Source organism: Apis laboriosa, unplaced genomic scaffold (assembly GCF_014066325.1).
Source record: "Apis laboriosa isolate Shangri-la unplaced genomic scaffold, ASM1406632v1 scaffold204_cov149, whole genome shotgun sequence".
In the NCBI taxonomy this organism is placed as follows: Eukaryota; Metazoa; Arthropoda; class Insecta; order Hymenoptera; family Apidae; genus Apis; species Apis laboriosa.
The window spans coordinates 1,719,952-1,738,327 of NW_025222299.1; the positions used below are offsets into that span (position 1 = coordinate 1,719,952).

At 41.9% G+C, this 18,376-nt stretch overlaps 1 protein-coding gene across 3 annotated transcripts in view; it reads left to right on the forward strand.

The window, feature by feature from the left end:
* LOC122712721 (dynein axonemal intermediate chain 4-like) overlaps positions 1–17,703 on the forward strand; it is a 35,077-nt gene extending 17,374 nt beyond the window's left edge. For all 3 annotated transcript variants that reach the window (XR_006346409.1, XR_006346407.1, XR_006346408.1), the window contains exon 3: positions 17,633–17,703. The gene's annotated coding sequence lies outside the window, so the exon portion shown is untranslated. The remainder of the gene's footprint in view (positions 1–17,632) is intronic.
* Positions 17,704–18,376: the final 673 nt, after the last annotated feature.

Genomic DNA, 18,376 nt, shown 5'->3' on the forward strand with positions numbered 1-18,376 from the left:
ATATCATTACTCGTACACAAATTCTCCTTCCCTCAGAATCTCTCCTGTTCTAAAATCTGTCGAAAATCTCGAAAAACACCGTCGAGTATCGAGAAACGTAGTGGCCGGCCACCACGGGCTTTAATCTCGAAGATTCCACCGGCCGATTATAAGTATATACCGGCGAGGTTTTCTCCAGGCTAAACTTCCTGTCGCCGTCTCTGTCTGTGGCGCACGTATTTTTATGGAAATCTCACGATCGTAGATTGCCGTACGTAAAACGCCGTTCCTTTTTATGCGCACAACATACATACGATGGTGGCCCCATTCCCAACTTTGCCCGTATAATCAATCGGCGTGTTAAACGTGCCGAAAAATCAAGGCTATGCTCGACTCGTGTATACCCCTTTCGTGGTAAACGATCGAACTAATCATCGTCGAAATCGAGGATCGAGATCCGGTTTGATCCCGACGAGGCCGGACGTGCGGCGTGTACTGGCTTGGACTACTTACTTAACAGTTCGTTCCATTACATTACGCGCATTAGAAAGGTGATTATGAGATTGGTAATAAAGAGGAGATGTATGGTATGGGGTAATGGGTAATTTTTCCCTCCGCCGATCGAGCGGAATTAATCGTTGTAAATTATTACGAGTTAGTGGTCGTTAATGATTTTTTAGAAGTTTTTGACGATGTCGTCGACATTATATAAACCGTTATTCGATGAGGATCAAATATCGGCGTCAAACGTCTTCGTTAACCGAGTCGTCGTAATTACGGTATGTTTTTTTCTTCTTCTCCTTCTTCTTCTTCTTCTTCTTCCTACTCTTTGAGCGATAATACACACGTGTCCGGAAAGGAATTAATCGTCGGAGGGAAATCGATTTTCGGGTTGGATTTAGAAGGGAAAAATAAGCGATCGTAAGAGGAAAGAAAAATTATAAGTTGCGGGTTTAATCGTCTTGCGATCTGAAACCGAGTCGTTAAAGAGACGAATAAATAAACGAACTACAATGTTGTAAACATGAAATTACGCTCGTACTAAGTTTAAATTCGAGGCGATAAGATGCGCTCCAGACCATGTCTAATCGCTGAAACTTGTTCCGCCCGTTTTAAATAAACGTTGACTCAAAAGCACAACTTGGCAACAGGATTGTGGAAATAGATCCAGATAACAGATATCTTGAAAAGCGGAACGGAAATCGTGTCAAGGACGAGAGAGATCATCAACTCGTCCCTTCGTAAAATTGTACCTAATAATTTCAAAAAAAAAAAAAAAAAGAAAAAAAATTGTTTCATCTCGAAATTATTATTCGTCGTTGAACAGAGTTGAGATTTTAGCGTAATACAGAATTTCGGCTTTCATAATTCATAAGCGGTGATTCGTGACTTGGTTTCGCAAACAATTCAAAGTCCCACGAATCCCTCGTGGGTATAGTCTTACAGTTACTAGGGGTAGTCCACACTTGGTACCAAGAATCACGTCTGTAGAAATAGCTAGCTTCCAAGACCTGGATTATGCCCATCACTCACGAGCGCCAAGTATAATCTTCCTCGGATCAGGGATGATGTTTAACTGGCCTCATCAATCTGACTTCTCTCGGTGCTTTATCTTAGGATACTTTATCTTGGGGTGGCGCAAGCCGTATCTTTCCCGCGTCTCTCTCTCTATTACAAAAGATTCTTTCACCGTGAATGTAACGAGGGGAAGTCCCTTACAGAAATCCCTATTGAAATTATACCGATATATTTTTTAATCGGAATCGACTTAATTCTACCTAATTTTGAACGAATCCGTTAGATACATAGAAGAACTTTCTATATTCTACATTTAAATAAACGACCTCACCAAACGGACCTGTCCAACCTGGTTGGCATCGAGGAGGAAGGAAGGCGTAATCGCGCTCCACGCGATATTGGTTAATTACAGCGTGGATACGTTTCCTTGCTATCTTAATAATAACCCTGAAATGCACGAGCGACCCCACCTTGCGAACGAGTACAACCGCGATAAACCGCGTGGACACTGGACCGGTATCGGGGACGATTCGTAACGATTTCCTGTAACACCGGTGATCAGATGATAACGATATACCGTTGGCCAGTGATAAGTCCTTGATTACGGCTCTTCCACTTTTCCGCCGGCATCTCTTACCGTACATAATACCGACGCGCGCGTTTATTTCAATTTTTCTAAACCACCAATAAAATTAGAATTTTCTAACGGTACGACACGCATCACAAACCTTCAACAAACGGGCAGCGAAGAGACGAATTTTTCTCGATCCTCTCCTACCGATTCGTGAGATGCAGCTCGCTCATCTGGTCGAGAGCTGCATCCTCGGCTAAGCCTTCTCGGCTAAGCCACTCCTCAGGCGTCGTTCCATTGATTGGGATGGAACGACGTTGCGCAACGAGTCCTAGTAGTAGCGATTAACCTAGCCAGAGGATTCTTACGTATGTACGCCGGGACTTACGCAAATAATCGATGTACCGAGGCGGGGATTTGATGGGAGGTGGTGTGGTGTCATCATTCACGCGATGAACGTTACAAAGCTGCCATTAAGCGCGATGACAAGACCGCTTCGTTCCCCTCCCCTCGTGGCGAGGTGGATGAAAGGACTAATGCTAGGATGACCGGGCAGAAATGTCGAGGGAGGGACGGAGAGGGGGAGGGAGGGGGGGGGGCTATCTCGTTTTTTAACGGCCAACAGCCGCTTAATAAGGCCGATGGTTAAAAATTTCTTTCCCCGGTGAGCCAATTAATGGAAAAAGGAGAAAGAAAAAAGAAGGGGGAAAGAGAGGGATTGGAGGGAACAATGTTGCTCCCTTGTTCACCTGTTCGCTCATCGTCCACCGTTAATCTGTAATAACGATCTCTCGATCGGCTGCGATGATCGATGGCGGGGCCGATCGACGCCGTCGACAATGCGGCTTAGAGGCGTTGAGTAATGAATGCAACGATACTCTTCTTCCGATGTGTACTCCGCGCTGCTGAAAGCGCACAGATGAAAAGGGGGAAATTGTTGAAACGTGGTAATCGTGAAGGATCGAGGCGTTTCGATCGGTTCCAATAAATTGATACGTACGTTATTAGGTGGTTAATATTGTATTATAGATAGGGCTGCCTCGTAATTTTTCCAATACATTCTTATAGTAATAAATCGTGCTAAAAATAAGATTGATTACCGTACGGACAATATTCAGAGTTTCTTTCGATTTATTGGGAAATTTCAATGTAACAATTTTCTTACGAGAATATCATATTCGTTATGTAAATATTAAAATTGCATTCCATCTCTGATTTTAATTTTATATATCTACAAACACATATTGCATAAATAAATAAACGTAAAAATAATTCGTTAAATCTTAAAGAAACTATTCTTATTACAAATTTTAATTAATGTTAATAACTAAGTACAATCTTTTTTATATCTAATTCAAAATTTGCAACTATAATCCAGCAATATAGTTAATCTTGAAATGAATAAAATAACATCTTTAAATTCACAATTTAATAAAAATCTACGAGTATTTCTTAGAGAATTTCGGTATTAATCTTTCCTTACTCCCTCCAAGTACACACGCTTATCAATTTACACAATGTACACTCGATGAATTTCCTCGATGATTGACAGAGAGCTGTTGACCCCATCTCTTGATCCGCTATTCCTGTCAGCGGACCAGCCCGTATGCCTCCGTACAAATTTGTACTCTGAAACGTGGAAACGTGCATGCACTTGTTGAACAACGCTTTCACAACGCGGACAACCGTTAGACAGAGTCATTAAAGATTATCAGTCGTCTCTAGTAGGAGGAAGGAGCCGGTCGCCCGACAAGTACCTCGTTAATCCTTTCACCAAAAAAGAAAGAAAAAAAAAAAGAAAAAACGAGAACCACGGGGAGGCAGTCGTCCAAGGAAACGGAGGGAAAGTGCAGGTGGTTCGTTAACACCGCTGGCCGATTAAGAAGCTCGAGGAACAATAGAAGGAACGGGAGTATAGTGGAGGAGGGGAGGGGGATAGTGGACGCAATTAGAGCGCGATTTATAATCCCGTTGGATGTCAAATGCTCAACATCTTCGAATGTATTAATTTTTGTTGCGTTTCGCTTTCGAAGCTACGTTCGTTGCCAGCATTTCGTTTAAGGAACAAGTTAAGATGGGAATAGTTGTTAATATTTATTTATCGTTGTCGATGGTTAAGAAAGAACGTTTAGATCTTCTTTTCAAGTTGAAATAACTTGACTCTTCTGGAAATTGTACTACGTCTATCTCTCGACGTTTGTTGAAGAAACGACAACTCGTTCGAAGTGCGTGCAACGTAGACAAAAACTTCTTCCAATCTCAACTGGAAGAGATGAAATGAACAAGAAAAACGCAGACGCTTTTTATTGTTCCAATGAGAACGAACGACAAAATTTTTTTCAAAACTTCTTCCACTTTCGAAATCCTGTATTAACAAGAATCTTTACATTCCCAATAAAATGTTCCTTCAACGAAAGAAACTTTGGACAAGGAAGGAGGAGTACTTTTTCAAGGAGTACGAAAAACGAAACATCAAGGGAGGGAGGGGGGAGAAGTTGTCGCTTCTTCCTTTCTTCCATACGCTTGCAACTTTAACTCTTTGCGCTCCAATAATGACTTTCAGGCACTGAAAGAGTCTTAAGCTCTTTACGTATAATCTTATTAAGTGTAGAATGATATATTATCTAATGATTAGATTTTTTTATCTCAAATTAGATCCGTGATCGCGTATATTTTAATCCCAGTTCAACAGTCGTGGGAATAGGAATATTATTTTCAAAGTTTTCGAGTTTCCTAAGCATGGAATACTGTAAAATGAAATAGTTCGAGCGAGGATGAGTTTAACTTCCCGTTATTAAATAACGAAATTATTTCCATTATATCGTTAAGAAATTAGACGATAGAGAGAAGATAAAAAATAAGAATAATAAATAGATAATGAATACGAGAGCACGTTATTGGGATTGTAAGGTTTCCTCTCAATGAAATAAGAAAAGTGAAAGACATATCATCCACGAGGATGCATCTTGATGATTACATTATTAAAATATCACGCGAAACAAGAAATATAAACTTCAATATTCGACAAACTTTCTTCTCTTTATACAGATAAAGATACATAAGATAATCCAGCAACAGATAAATATACAGATATACAGATAAAGATACATAAGATACCAAAATACAAAAGTTTTATACGATTCGCGCGTGAAATCATTTTTAATTTAGCTAGAAGAAATTCACGAAACAGAAAACACAGAGTTCGGCGGAGGAAAAAGGGTTAACCTGGAGGAGAGAAGCGGGGGCTATTACTTAGATCTCGTGCACGCGTCGCGCAATGAAAATACACGGTGGAATAAAGGTTGGCACAATGGCAAGGATACGCAATGTCCCGGGGACCATGGCCGTGGCCGCGCCACGGGTTATTATACCGGCGCGCTGCCACGGCCGGCTGAAAAAGCCTCTTGAATGTAATCAGCCGCATTCATCCTGCCACTCACTTCTTGCCAGCTTAGAGGGGGCCCTCGGTGAGCGCGTTCCGTGTTTACAAGGTGTACTGACCCGCCGCAATATCGCTATTCCCTCCCCCCCTCCGATTCAATGGATGGAAAGCCGATACTACACCCCTGGCCTTCGTCAAGGGCGTTAATGAGCCGGAATTATTAATTGCACGAAGATCTCGAGTTCGACGCCTCGTTGTCTCGTTCCACTTTCGAATGTAACTTCGAAACTTTGCTATGTTTGAAGTAATAAATGTTGGAAATAATAATGAAGGGTTGCGAGGGATCAAGTGTCCAAGATGTTCCATTTCGAATGCATTGTTTGAAATATATCGATTATTTATCGTTGGAGTGAGTAATTCTTGTAATCGAATCTTTAGAAATGAGAATTGTACGATCGATTTTTTTCGAAACGCGAATTATCGAATCGTGAAAGGTGGCACGATTGATTTTAAAGTAAGGAAAGAACGATTATTCGGTGAAGTATCTTTATAGAAAGCTTCGAATCTTGTTCTGACCTTATAGTTGTTCGATCCCATCGCTGGTTAAGAGGATAAGAGCATTGCCGGGAATGACGATTGTGATGACTGTGAAGATATCGATGGACGGGGGATAGTTACGGTAATGGGCTATCTACGAACGGTCTAACGCTGAAAGGGAAGGAAGAACAGGTTTCCCTTATGATTGAAAACGAACATTGAACTTTTTCTACCTTAATAACAGATAATTTTATTGTAGCATAGAAATTAATATTGTTGCGCGATGATAATGAATTATGCCGCGATAGAATCGTTTCCAAACCAATAATAATTTCCTCGAAAACTCCAGACTTTCTACAAACGATCATTTCATCTTATAAAAAAACTTTAACAATTTATAGCGAAAAATTCATCGATCGATCCAATCAATTATCAATTTCAATCGGGAAAAAATTTGTCGAATGACGGGGAAGAGATACGACGATTGTTAAAAAACAATCGTAACGTTTAAAACGATCCTCCGTCCCTAATCTAACATTGCATTTCTTTTAATGGATAGATGGTTAACAAGTTGCTCGCTACGGTAGTCATCGACAACCGGCTTAACAAGAACGGAACACCGAATACCCTCGAACGCTGTTCAGATAAATGTAGTTCCATCCGGTTGGCTACAACAAAATTGGTACAAAATCTCGCCTCTTCCGAGAGGAGGAAGAAAATATCGAGGCGGACGTTGAAGATCGGCGGCGATAAGGGGCGAAGGGGGGAGAGGTGACCGGAATCCGCGACACGGGGCACGGTCGCAATTTATACCCGTACTTGTACCCGCGTTGAACATAAAGGTTGATCGTTAACCTAAGTAACGCGTGTCCCAAGCCCCGCGTTACCTACGTTTTCGCGTCGCGTGAATACGTTCGCATGCTCGTAAATCCAGCCACGTAACCGCGGTGTGAGTTAGTGCCTCGAGTTGGCCGGCTACTCTCGAGAAAGAACTCCTCTCCTCCTTAGGGGAGAATGAGAATCGGGAAGGAAGGAAGGAAGGAAGGAAGGATCTCGAGCGAATGGAAGCGAGTTAAAAATTCGACGAAATTAAAAGTTTCCCAGTTGTTTTTCCATTCTTTTTGAATTTTCTTTTAAATCGAAACTTTTAAAGCGAACGCTTTATTCAACCGATATTTGATTAATGTTTCTCAGAATTTCTTCGAAAATAACTTGTAACACTCGTCTTCGATTATCGAGTCGTATTTAATGTTGTACGCAGTAGTTAAATACTATATTTCTCGAATCTTCAATCTTGCGATTCTTCTCTAATTACCGGTTATATTTTAATATCTCCACTAAAAGAAACATCCAATCTTTACGATCGTAATAAAAGAAAAAAAAAAAAAAACCTCCTTCTCTCTGTGGCATATTAAAATGAGGCAATGCGATACTCGTGACGCAACGATGTCCGCAAAAGGAGAGTCGTGTTGCGAGAGACGAGCTATCGCTCATAATTCCCTATGACGAGAAAAATACTCGCTACATCACCAGGCTGTTAGGCTGTTATTATTAATGAAGGAACGTGATCGTGATTGCGAGTGAAAATTTATTCCTCGATGTCCCCGATGTCGATGATAACGATAGATCTCTCGCGTTTGATTAGAAATATCTCAATGCCGATTCGTGCCGATCGAGGGAGGGAGGAGGAGGAGGAGGAGGAGGAGGAGGAGGAGGGGATCACAGATCATCGTATCACGCCGTGTCAAAGTTAAGTGGCTGTCAAGGGGAACTATAGACGCGGAAGGGAAGGTGGTCTTCGAAGCGTACGACTCTAGCCGCTGTACGCTTTTAAACGGACTAATGGTGATTTATAGGGAAGGCATCGACGGTCTGTTTGTTTGTTTGTCGTTGCCCACTCCTAACCGCGGCGCGCGAACCCTTTCGACATCACAATTAAACGATTATATCGGATCTGCTCGCGTGATATCGCGTGGTTTCTTAATCGTCTTGATATTTCTATAATGTTAATGGATACGTTACGTGATCCTAAGCGAAGTTTATTCTTGGAAACGGGCGAGGATGGAATCGATGAGATGAGAGTAATTTAAATGTTTCGACAATGTCAAACATCAATGTATGAAATTATTATTGTAAATCGTGTTGCAGATTGAATTTCTTCATTTTTGAATTATATAATACTTCGAAACGTGATCCCTTACGGATAGATTAAATCGATCAATTTCATTTATTATTCTTCTTACAACTACTTCTCTTGTCTAGGAATCAGTGATCAATCATTTGACATGAATTTCACGTGGTTGGCGTGCTTTTCTCTCGAAAACTTTTCTCACTCCGCGAAAGTGTGTACAATCATCGCAATACACGTGTTTTCTCTCCCTTTCATCCGATCTCGGATCGAAAGCACCGACAAACGGAAGGAAATAACGATCTCCCCGGATAGCTCCAACAGCTTCGTCGAAAGGGTCGAAAGAAAAAAAGGATATCCTCTTCTCTCGAACCAAATTCTCTCGAAAGTTATGCACCGAGCTTTATCGCCTCACCTGGAAGGCGACCGTCCTCGATCGATTTTTCGAGGATTTCGCAACGACGCGGTGGAAAACGGTGAACAAAACGGCGGTTAACGAGCGAACGCCGTTTATCGATCGCTCGTATCCGACTCGTCCCTAAGTAAACGAACTCGAGTATTCCTCGTCCGGTTGTGCCACGACAGTACTTCGAGGAGGAGGAGGAGGAGGAGGAGGAGGAGGAGGAGGAGCAAGCAAAGTGGAGGAAAGTTAATCGGAGGGGGAGGGGGAGGGAATTCCGCTGGTACCGTTTGTCAGGGCGGACGACGTTTCCTCTTTGGTGTTCCATCGAACACCTCCGCTCTTCCCACGTCTCGGTTCGGCCGATCGTAAATTGGCCACCGTCGTTTTCCGAACCGAAAGGCGTCAACCGCGAGATTTACGACGTCTACCGGCCGTCCAGATTTTGCCGCGACAGTCTTCCAATGTTTTTTTTCTTTTCTTCTTCTTCTTCTTCTTCTTCTTCTTTCTCCTTTTCCTTTACTTGTCTTTTTATTTTTTTCGCCCTGCCTCTTCGGTTCTCTTAATTTTTAAGCCACGATGTTTGTAGATATTCGGAAAGGAAGGAAGGAAAGGAAAGAGAGAGAGAGAGAGAAAGAGAAGAGAGTGTCCCCGTATATATCGCACTTCCACTTAATTGGGACATCTAAATATCGGGGCGGAGATAGTTATCGTTGGTTAATTAACATTTCTCTTGGATATATTTGGTTATTCTCTTTTTTCCTTAACGTTCGTTCGAAAAACAAAACTCGTCCTTTCCCACCCTCGAAATTTAATAAAATTTCTCTCTTAATTACACGAAACGGGGCTGATCTTTCGCCACGATTGCGAGTAAGCTCAAGGTAATTAAAAACTTAAAAAGGAAGGAGAAGAAGAAACACGCCGCCCGTTTCATTTCCAAGATTCGACGTCTCCTCCCCGAGAATATTTCCTCTCCGTGTAATTTTAAGATACAAAGACACTTCTATTAACGCAATTGTAAGCGAATTTACACGTGTGCTTCCAAGATTCTGAATCTGATTCACATCTGTAACGAGATTATATTTTCTCCCCCGGCCAACTGTCTTCCTCCAAACCTATTAGATATCCAGCAAACCATCTTGGATCTAGTTTTTTTTCCCCCTTCCTAGTAACGCGTATATAAACGGATCTCTCTCTCTCTCTCTCTCTCTCACTCTCGAAGCGAAAGAAAGAGAGAAAGAAGCGGGAAGAAATTGGCCGTCTCTCGATCCGGCCAATGTCCGACGATGGTCATTAACGTGGTGGTGGTGGTGGTGGTTGGCTGAAAGTTCGCGATCCACGCGTTTACCTGAAACGGAGCGAAGAATGATTTCCGGTCCGAAGACGCGGTTAACGAACCGCGATATCCGGTGTCCAGACATACCCGTATCCGTTTACCGAAGGGACGAGCTCCGAGGGTGGCCTGCGTTCGTGCGTTCACGTTCCCCGAAGGAGGACGATGATTCTCTTTGCACGCGGGAGGAAACGATTCCTCCGACGTGATGCGGTTTCGAAAATGGAAGACGGGAGAGAAAGATCTAGTTTTCTCTTAGCTGGAATGCGTTTACACCGATCTCTTCCCTCTGTTATCTCTTTTCTCTTCATATTTCGATAACTCGATTATGTTCCAAAATTTTGTGTTTTTCTTGTTAACAAGTTAGATCGTGTAATTTAAAAAAAAAAATTCCAACAACATATCGAATTAACAAGATCATAAGTAATGATATTACTTGTAACGTAATCTCGTCGATAGGTACAAATCGATATCGAATTAACGAGAATCGTTTATATATATATATATATAAAATATATATAGATGAAGATGGTTAAATTCGTGCGATTATTAAACTTTTTTGAAGTCTATTAATATAACAGGTCGATGATGTAAGGATGGAAACGGGGCCCGTAATATCGATTCGGATGCCGGCCCCCGATCACGTCCCGTATCCCATTCTCATCGAGCGTTAGATGGAGGGTATAGATAGATATTGGGTAGCGCGTCAGCGATCATCATTCGATAAAACGTGACTCTACGCATGAAATGATTATGTTATCTACATCGCTGTGTATCGCATGCATTACCTTAATGACGCAATAAATTCTCCCATTGAGTTATACGCGCTTGCTAGCCACGGTATAAGTATCAAGGCATAATGAACGAAGACGACGTTCCACGATAAATTATAACGTCAGCCTATTAATTATCATTATCGATGCGGAAGTTCCGTGCACGAGATTCCGAAAAAATTTTCTTTTCTTCTCTTTTTTTTTTTTTTCTTCTTTTCTTTTCTTTTCCAACAACTGCCGCGAGATCGATTTAATCGAATGGGATATCGCTGGAGTAATATCATTGGATTAAAACGATTTAAGTCGAAGGGAGAAATCATCCCTGTCACGCGATGAATTTTGTCAAATAACGTCGGTTATTTCTTCGTCGTTTCGATTAGAAAGAAAACATAAAAGATAAAACTATTGTGAGATTTGGAAATTTTCTTATAATGAAAGGATTCGAGGATTCGTTGAAATGAAATTCACGTTTTTGAAGATCGAGGAATTTTTAAATTTTCTCGAGTAAAAATTATCCTCTTCGAAGTCGAATTATTTCCAACTATTATTAAAATCAAAGAGAGGGGGGAATATTTCGGAGAGATGCTTCTACTCCTTCTACGAAGAAAAAGAATAATCATCGTCGTCGTCCTGAATAGAAAGAATTTAAAGCCCTCCCCCTCGAGTCGAGAATTCAATAGCTTGTTATACAAATGATATTTTCAACGCGCTTCTAGAATCATTTTTTATTCGAGACGTTGACGTTGTTCAGATTTAGAAATATTCCAACGAGCTATTGTGGCGGTTGTCCATTTCCCAAACGAAACAGGAAACAAAACAGGATTCCCATTCAATTTAAAATTTAAACGGACGTCGAAGTAATCTTGACGCTTCCACTTTTCACTTTTGCCTATCCGCGATTCCAATTGTCCCAAAGCTTGTTTCAAACTTTGACGACACCATTAGAGAGTGAAAAAGATATATCCTTGGTCGTTCGAGAGTGTAATAAATCTCTGTGTAACTAGATACGGAAGAAAAAAGGCAATTCAATTGTCCACAGCATGAAATGGGTTCACCGGTATATAAACATAAAAGAAAGACGCGGAGAGCGAGAATTTATTACGCAATGTTAAAACTGTTCTTCTAACGGTATACGCAACGAACGTAAGAAATGGTAGGGAAAAGGGGAGGGGGAGAGGGGAGAGGGAGGAGGGTTAGTCGAAATAATCCCGTATTTCGTTCTCGATCTGCCGTCAGATTGAAATCTAAATGTCCAATGGAAGAGGATCCAACGGAAGGAAAACGATTTCTTTGAGTTTTAAACCCCTTCCCTTGGAACGATGAATCTCGAGAAAATGAACGAGCAGTTGTTCTTTCTCGATTAACTGAAATTTATCGGTTACGAAAAAAAAAAAGATATATTCCGAAATTAAAATTAGGATTTTTCTTAAAAGCGAAAACTTTTTGTAAAATATTTCGACGAGAAAGAGAAAGAGAAGAAACGTGCCGGGACGAGACGAAGAATCGTTTTGCATCCTCGATTGCACTCCTTTGTTCGTGGACACATGAGGATAACGCTTATTATTTATCACGATTATTTTTTTTCTTTTTTTTCTTTCTTTCTCTTTTTTTTCATCCCGCTGAAAAAGTGATTACAAATATCTCCGAGGAACGTTTAATTAAAATGATTTATCCGCGTTAAAATTTATTTCTACCGCATCGGATGGACATCAGGCGTTAAGATGCATGACCGACGCATTCGCGATGCTGCGGTGAAGATTGCAAGAAGAAGAGATGGACACGCAACGCGGCCGTGTACCACTCCACTCCTCTTAGGCAATTGCGGAGGACGATTTAACGTGAAACAATCAGAAACGACGTGGCCGACCGCATTATGACCGCCATTATTCCGAGACCAAGCACCGTACATCCGGATCCGTCTTTATCCCACTGATCGATTCCACGTTTTGCGTTTCGTTTTATGCTCGGCCAACCGTACGCCCTCTCGCGGTCAGCGAGAACGATCGAAAATTTCGATCGAAAATTTTCCCCTTTTTTATCCCCATCGCGCGACCATTCCAGTTTTTGATCCTCCTCCTCCTCCTCCTCCTCCTCCTCGAGAAAAGAAAGAGGAGGGGGCAATCTCCATCATCTTTTACACTCTTTAGTTCTTGCAGAGGTGTTGTAGCGATTCTCGGTTTTACAGTCTTATAGGAATGTTGAGTGGAATTTTTTTCTTTTTGAATAAAAAATTGTACACTCGTTGAAATACAATAGGGATTTCTTCTTCGTTTTTTTTTTCATCCTGATGATGATGATGATGATGATGATGATGATAATGATAATAATAATAATAATCTCGCGATCAGTAGAAATATGTATATTTTCTTACGTTTATTTTATTTTCTCGTTTGATTTCCACAATTGACGTAGAACTAGAAAATGATTCTTCCTCTCGTAAACGTGATCTGACGACCACTCAACAAAAAGTCGACGTTGAGATGGCTGGTCTGCGTCTATCTATACTTGTATATATATATATATATATACATTTGCAGAGAAACGAGTATCGTGATGGACGGGGCACAGCTTTTGGGTTTCCCAACGAGAGAAAATGATCCTCTATTTTCCATATGTAAACCAATGCATCGATACTAATACGATTACACTTAAGCAGATTAGCGAGATGGGCACAAGAAAAACGATGTTCATTTGGGGATAGGATCATCGTGTATACGGAAGCTCTTTAACCGCAGATAACAGGTTTACTTACGTTTCGTGTTACGCGCATCGAGGCTCAAAATTATCGATCATTATTTGATCGTGTAATATCATTATCGCTATTAATCGCATTCTCGAACCGATACCCATGAATGTCAAATCGTAGCGACGATTAACATAGCTCATTCGATCGAAAGATCGGAAAATCATTGAAAAAAATTCTCTTAAGTCACGATACCACGATCAATTATCATTGTAATCTCGAAGCATGTATATAATTGATCCTTCGTTTAAAGGACCACCCGATCAAAATTCGAATCGAATCCTTTTCTTTTAAATACAATCGTCTATTTTCTCCAACTTTTCTCCAAGAATTCTCTAAGATTCGAAAAATTCCAAAGCCTATTTTTTTATCGACAGCTTAACCGATATCCCCGCCCCTCATCATCATCATCATCATCATCATCGTTATCTCGAACCAAGGTAACGAGTTATCGATTTTTCTGTTAAGGGCACGGAAAATGGAATCGGCCAACGATTTTGTCGCAAAAAACCGTGTGTGGTACGACTGTTGGAAGTTCGCATCGTATCGTAAACGGTTGTTTTCTCATTGAGGCCGGACTCTCGATGGCTGGCGAACAACAATCAACCGCAGGGACCCTGTTACGCCACGGATCCAGTTTTTCGTGGAACTTACCTCCATCACGGTTTAACGATCGGGCACCGCCGCGTATATATATATCGGTTGGAAAAACGCTGCTACCTCGGCGTGGATGCATTTTCCTTTCCGCTTGTTCGAGGCGAGCCCAGCAGGGTGATCGGTCAGGTAGATCTGACAGCGCGTGCAAAAAGATCTGGCTGTAAAAGGTTTCAAACGCGTCTTATTGCCTTTATTTTAATTTCGTTCGGAATAATTGGTGGAGCGTTCCGTTCGACGTCTGTAAAAATCCATCTCGCGATCCTCAGTTAACGTTCTGGAAAATCGAGCATCGCCGAGATCTATCCCCTGCTCAACGTCGTTTCGTGCTCGTGCTCGGTTCTTATTCCCCTCCCTTCACAGGGTTGGATTTAGCTTAAATCATGGAACTCGTCTTCAATTCAATCGTGGCTTTCGATTAAATTGATCGCCGCAAAAATCGATCAGAGAAATCCTCTTCTTTCCGCGAGACATTCCTCGAACGTCCGCCGACCGTTTCTTCCACGATTTCCTGCCATTCATCATTTCCCAACCAAGTATAAACCAAAGTCCCGGCTACCGACAAGTTTTACAATTCACCACGTGGAACACGTGTCACGGTGATTGTAATAGACAGAAGAAGAGGGGGGAACAAGGGATTCCTGGAAACTTCTCCACTACACACCACCTATATATATATATATATACATATAATTCTCGTCACCCTTTTCGCTTAATTATCGCCAATAATAGCTACTTACCTCCTGGCGTGTACGAAATCGGGATCACCCCTACACCAGTTCTCTTGCACGCCTCCCCCACCCGAGCAAAGGGAAAAAGAGAAGAGAAAAAGGGGCGAGCAAAGATTGGCGAGTGGCAGCGATCGATCATGATGCATTGCGGTGGTCAGGCACGGCCGATTGCGCGTCCCGCGGGAGGGAAGACGAGGAGGCGGGGACGAGGAGGGTTGGACGGAGAGGGGTAGGGGAGGAGGGGCGGCGTCCTTGCCCGCAGCTCCGAACTGGTTATGTCAAACAGCCCGGCCGGCCGGCCGGCCGGCCGATGCGTTCGCCTAACCTGCCCTCCAGCCCTCCTCCTCCCCTGTCTCCACGAGGAGCGATGGACAAAAGGAGTTGGCAGGGATGCCTCGCCCCTCTAAATCCCAGTTTTTCGTGCCCTGCCACTTCCGCCTCTTCCCGATCGAGTCGTCCATCAAGGCGTCGCATTACGTCCCCCCATTTTTCGTTTTTCAACTCCACCCTTTTCGAGCTGGATTCCAAAGTCTCCTTCCAAGTCTCCTTCGTTGAGAATTCGTATTCCTCTTCGTTTCGAGTTCTTTTGAAAATTATTTGACGTGGCATCGAATTGCGATATTCGGACGTAGGATGATATACGTGGATGGATCGTTTTTTCGCAACGAGAGATTGCGAGACGGAAAGGGACGGAGTCGATGAATGGCGAAACCAAGCACGGGCCAACCACGGGCGCCCCGCTTCGAATAATGTGTTGAATAATTTATTACGCTACTTGGTTCGCACGTGTCGCAATAGGAGGGGATACGTTATTACGAAAGCTGGGCGTAATTGGAAGTTAGGGTGACCGATACTTTTCCACTCTTGTTGTATTCTAAATCTAATTCTCATCTGCCCCTTCGATGAGATATTTTCGATCTTCGTGTTACGCTTCTCCAGATTTTATTTGTCACGTTTTATCACATTAAGATGCGAATGATAGACGTAGATTTATTCTCGAAATTAACAATTCGAATTTGATATTGATGTATAAATATATATACAATTACATACAATTTGCTTCTTTTTCAACAAGTCACATTCGTATCAATTTCGAGAAGTTTCGTCTATTTTCGTTCCTTTGGCTCGGAAAGAGAGGGGAGGAGGCGAGATTTTCGAGGTGAAGATTATTAAAAAAACGCGGGAACCGGTCGGTTTATTAAGTTCGAGGCCGCCAATATGGTTAATTAGATGCAATAAACTTTGAACCCCGCTTATTTGCATAAGCCACCACCATATCTCGGCATTAATCTGTTATTTATGCGCGACAAATAGGATAAGGCCGAGTCGCCTCGCCTCTACTCTCCCTGCCCCCATTGGCTTGCTGCGCCCGTTCCCTGCCGCTGTTCCACATAATTAGCGATACTAATTAATGACTGTATCCCGAGATAATTATGCTGAACAAAACGCACGACTGTCGGGGACCGCGATCCAACGTGCGCGTGGGTCGAATGCCGGCCTCATCGAGGAGGAGCCGTTCGTTGCAACAGTACAGATGCGAATTTCTCCGCGACGCGAGAGAAATTTTCCCCCCCTCTTTTTCCCAACGAAACGAATAATTTCGACGCAAGGATGACGAAAGCGAGAAGATGAAACGTATACAAGGTGTATGATATTTAATATATCGATCGTTAATAATAATAAAAAGTCGAGGCGATGACGGTTTTATCGTCATCGAGATTTATGTTATTATTATTTTATCAGACCGAGATAAGATATCTTTCCGTTGCCTTTTTCCTTCAATTTTTCTACAATTGCTTGTATAATTGCTTATATACAAATGCGAATGATCTTTAGAAATTTTTCTCTGCGCAATCTGTTGCGCATTTCCACGTTTTATTTATTACTCAAGAAGGAAATCAATGTTTCGAGTAAGGGAAAATCGAAATCGCTTCGCTGCAAATGGAAAAGCTTAACGAGCTTTAACGGGAATATGGTAATATTCCCCGTAGAAATACCATTATCTGCAGGGAGCAGAGCAAAAATGTAAATCGCTTTCGCGCGAAACAGCGTGCATTTCCCTTTCATCTTCCCGCAAAAGATGATTTCTATCTTCAATCTGCTGATCGAGTCACCTCCTCTTAAATATTTCTCTTCCAATGGAAAAAAAAAAGAAAAAAGAAACTCTCTAAAAAGCTTCGTTTTTTAAATTCTATCCAACGAGATTATTAAAGAGAGATCCTCTTTCATCCTCGACAACGATGGAAATCGTTCTTTCGAACGCTTCTCCCTCGAATCGGGCATGAAACCCGATTGAAGACCGATGTTCCATCGGAATTTCAGATGACGTGGCCGATGAAAATTTATCTCGCTAGAGAAACCTTCTCGGGTATATCGGATAGACAAATGGACGAATCCCCCTCCCCGACTTATTTACCCTCATCATCGTACCTATCCTATTTACTAGACACACGCGAATTTGTATCCATTCGAACGAGTTTCTTCTTAAGAAAGAAAGGAGGAGGTAGCCTCTGAAAGCAAGCCAACTCGCGAATTTACGAAAGTTCCGTTTCGAAGAGGAGGAGGAGGAGGGGGGTGGTGAAATGGATGGAAGAGAGGAGGATAGCAACCTGTCGTTGCCTATTAGTCGCAAGGAAATCTCGTAATTATTAACGGCGGCCATTAAACCACCGTTGTTGAGTCGAGCCTCGAGCCTCGCCGAGATTCAATTATTGCCTATGAATTTCGATACTTCGCGTGTAATCGCCTCGCTTGATGGTTGCAAGGAGGGGATAGAAAATCCCGTGGAAATACCGCTTATCGCGGGATAGCGTGCTCGGTGGGCGGGGAATGGCTCGATTAATCCTCGGGTATCGTAATCCGGTGGAAATTTCTTGTTCGCAGGTAGACGTTCTCCTAAAAACTGAGAGGATGTTCGCCAGGCTGTGCAGACAGGTCCCGAACGGTGAGTTTCTTCTTCAGGATAGTCTGAGTATCGTCGAGGTATTGATATTAAACCTAAAAAATGTTGAGGAAAAAAAGTTAAATTTACTCCAATAAATATTATAATAAATTGGATTTTTAATCATTTATTATTTATTAATAATCCAGTAATTAAAGGATATCAATGAATAAATCTTGAGATAATTGCAAATACTGCTCCTATAGATAATACATAATGAAAATGTCCAACAACATAATATGTATCATGAAGAATAATATCAATTGAAGAATTTGATAATATAATTCCTGTTAATCCACCAATAGTGAATAATATAATAAATCCTAATGATCATAAAACAGAAATATTTAAATTTAATTTTGCTCCATGATATGTTGCTAATCATCTAAAAACTTCATATATTAAAACCGATTAAATCACTGTTTCTAATATTTTAAAATTATCGTTTGCCACAAAGAATACGCGTAATATATTTGTGCAATAACAGGAAAGAATCCGATTCGAACGAGACGCTACCCTCTCTCTCTCTCTCTCTCCCTCCCTCCCTCTCTCTTTTTCTCTCTCTCTCTGTCTCTCTCGCACTCAGAACATTGTAATTAATACGAGGAAGAGTCCGGTTGCTCGGTGGCCGTCGCCGTGAACTTACATCCAGAGACAATGGCTGTACTCGTACGATATATCACTGC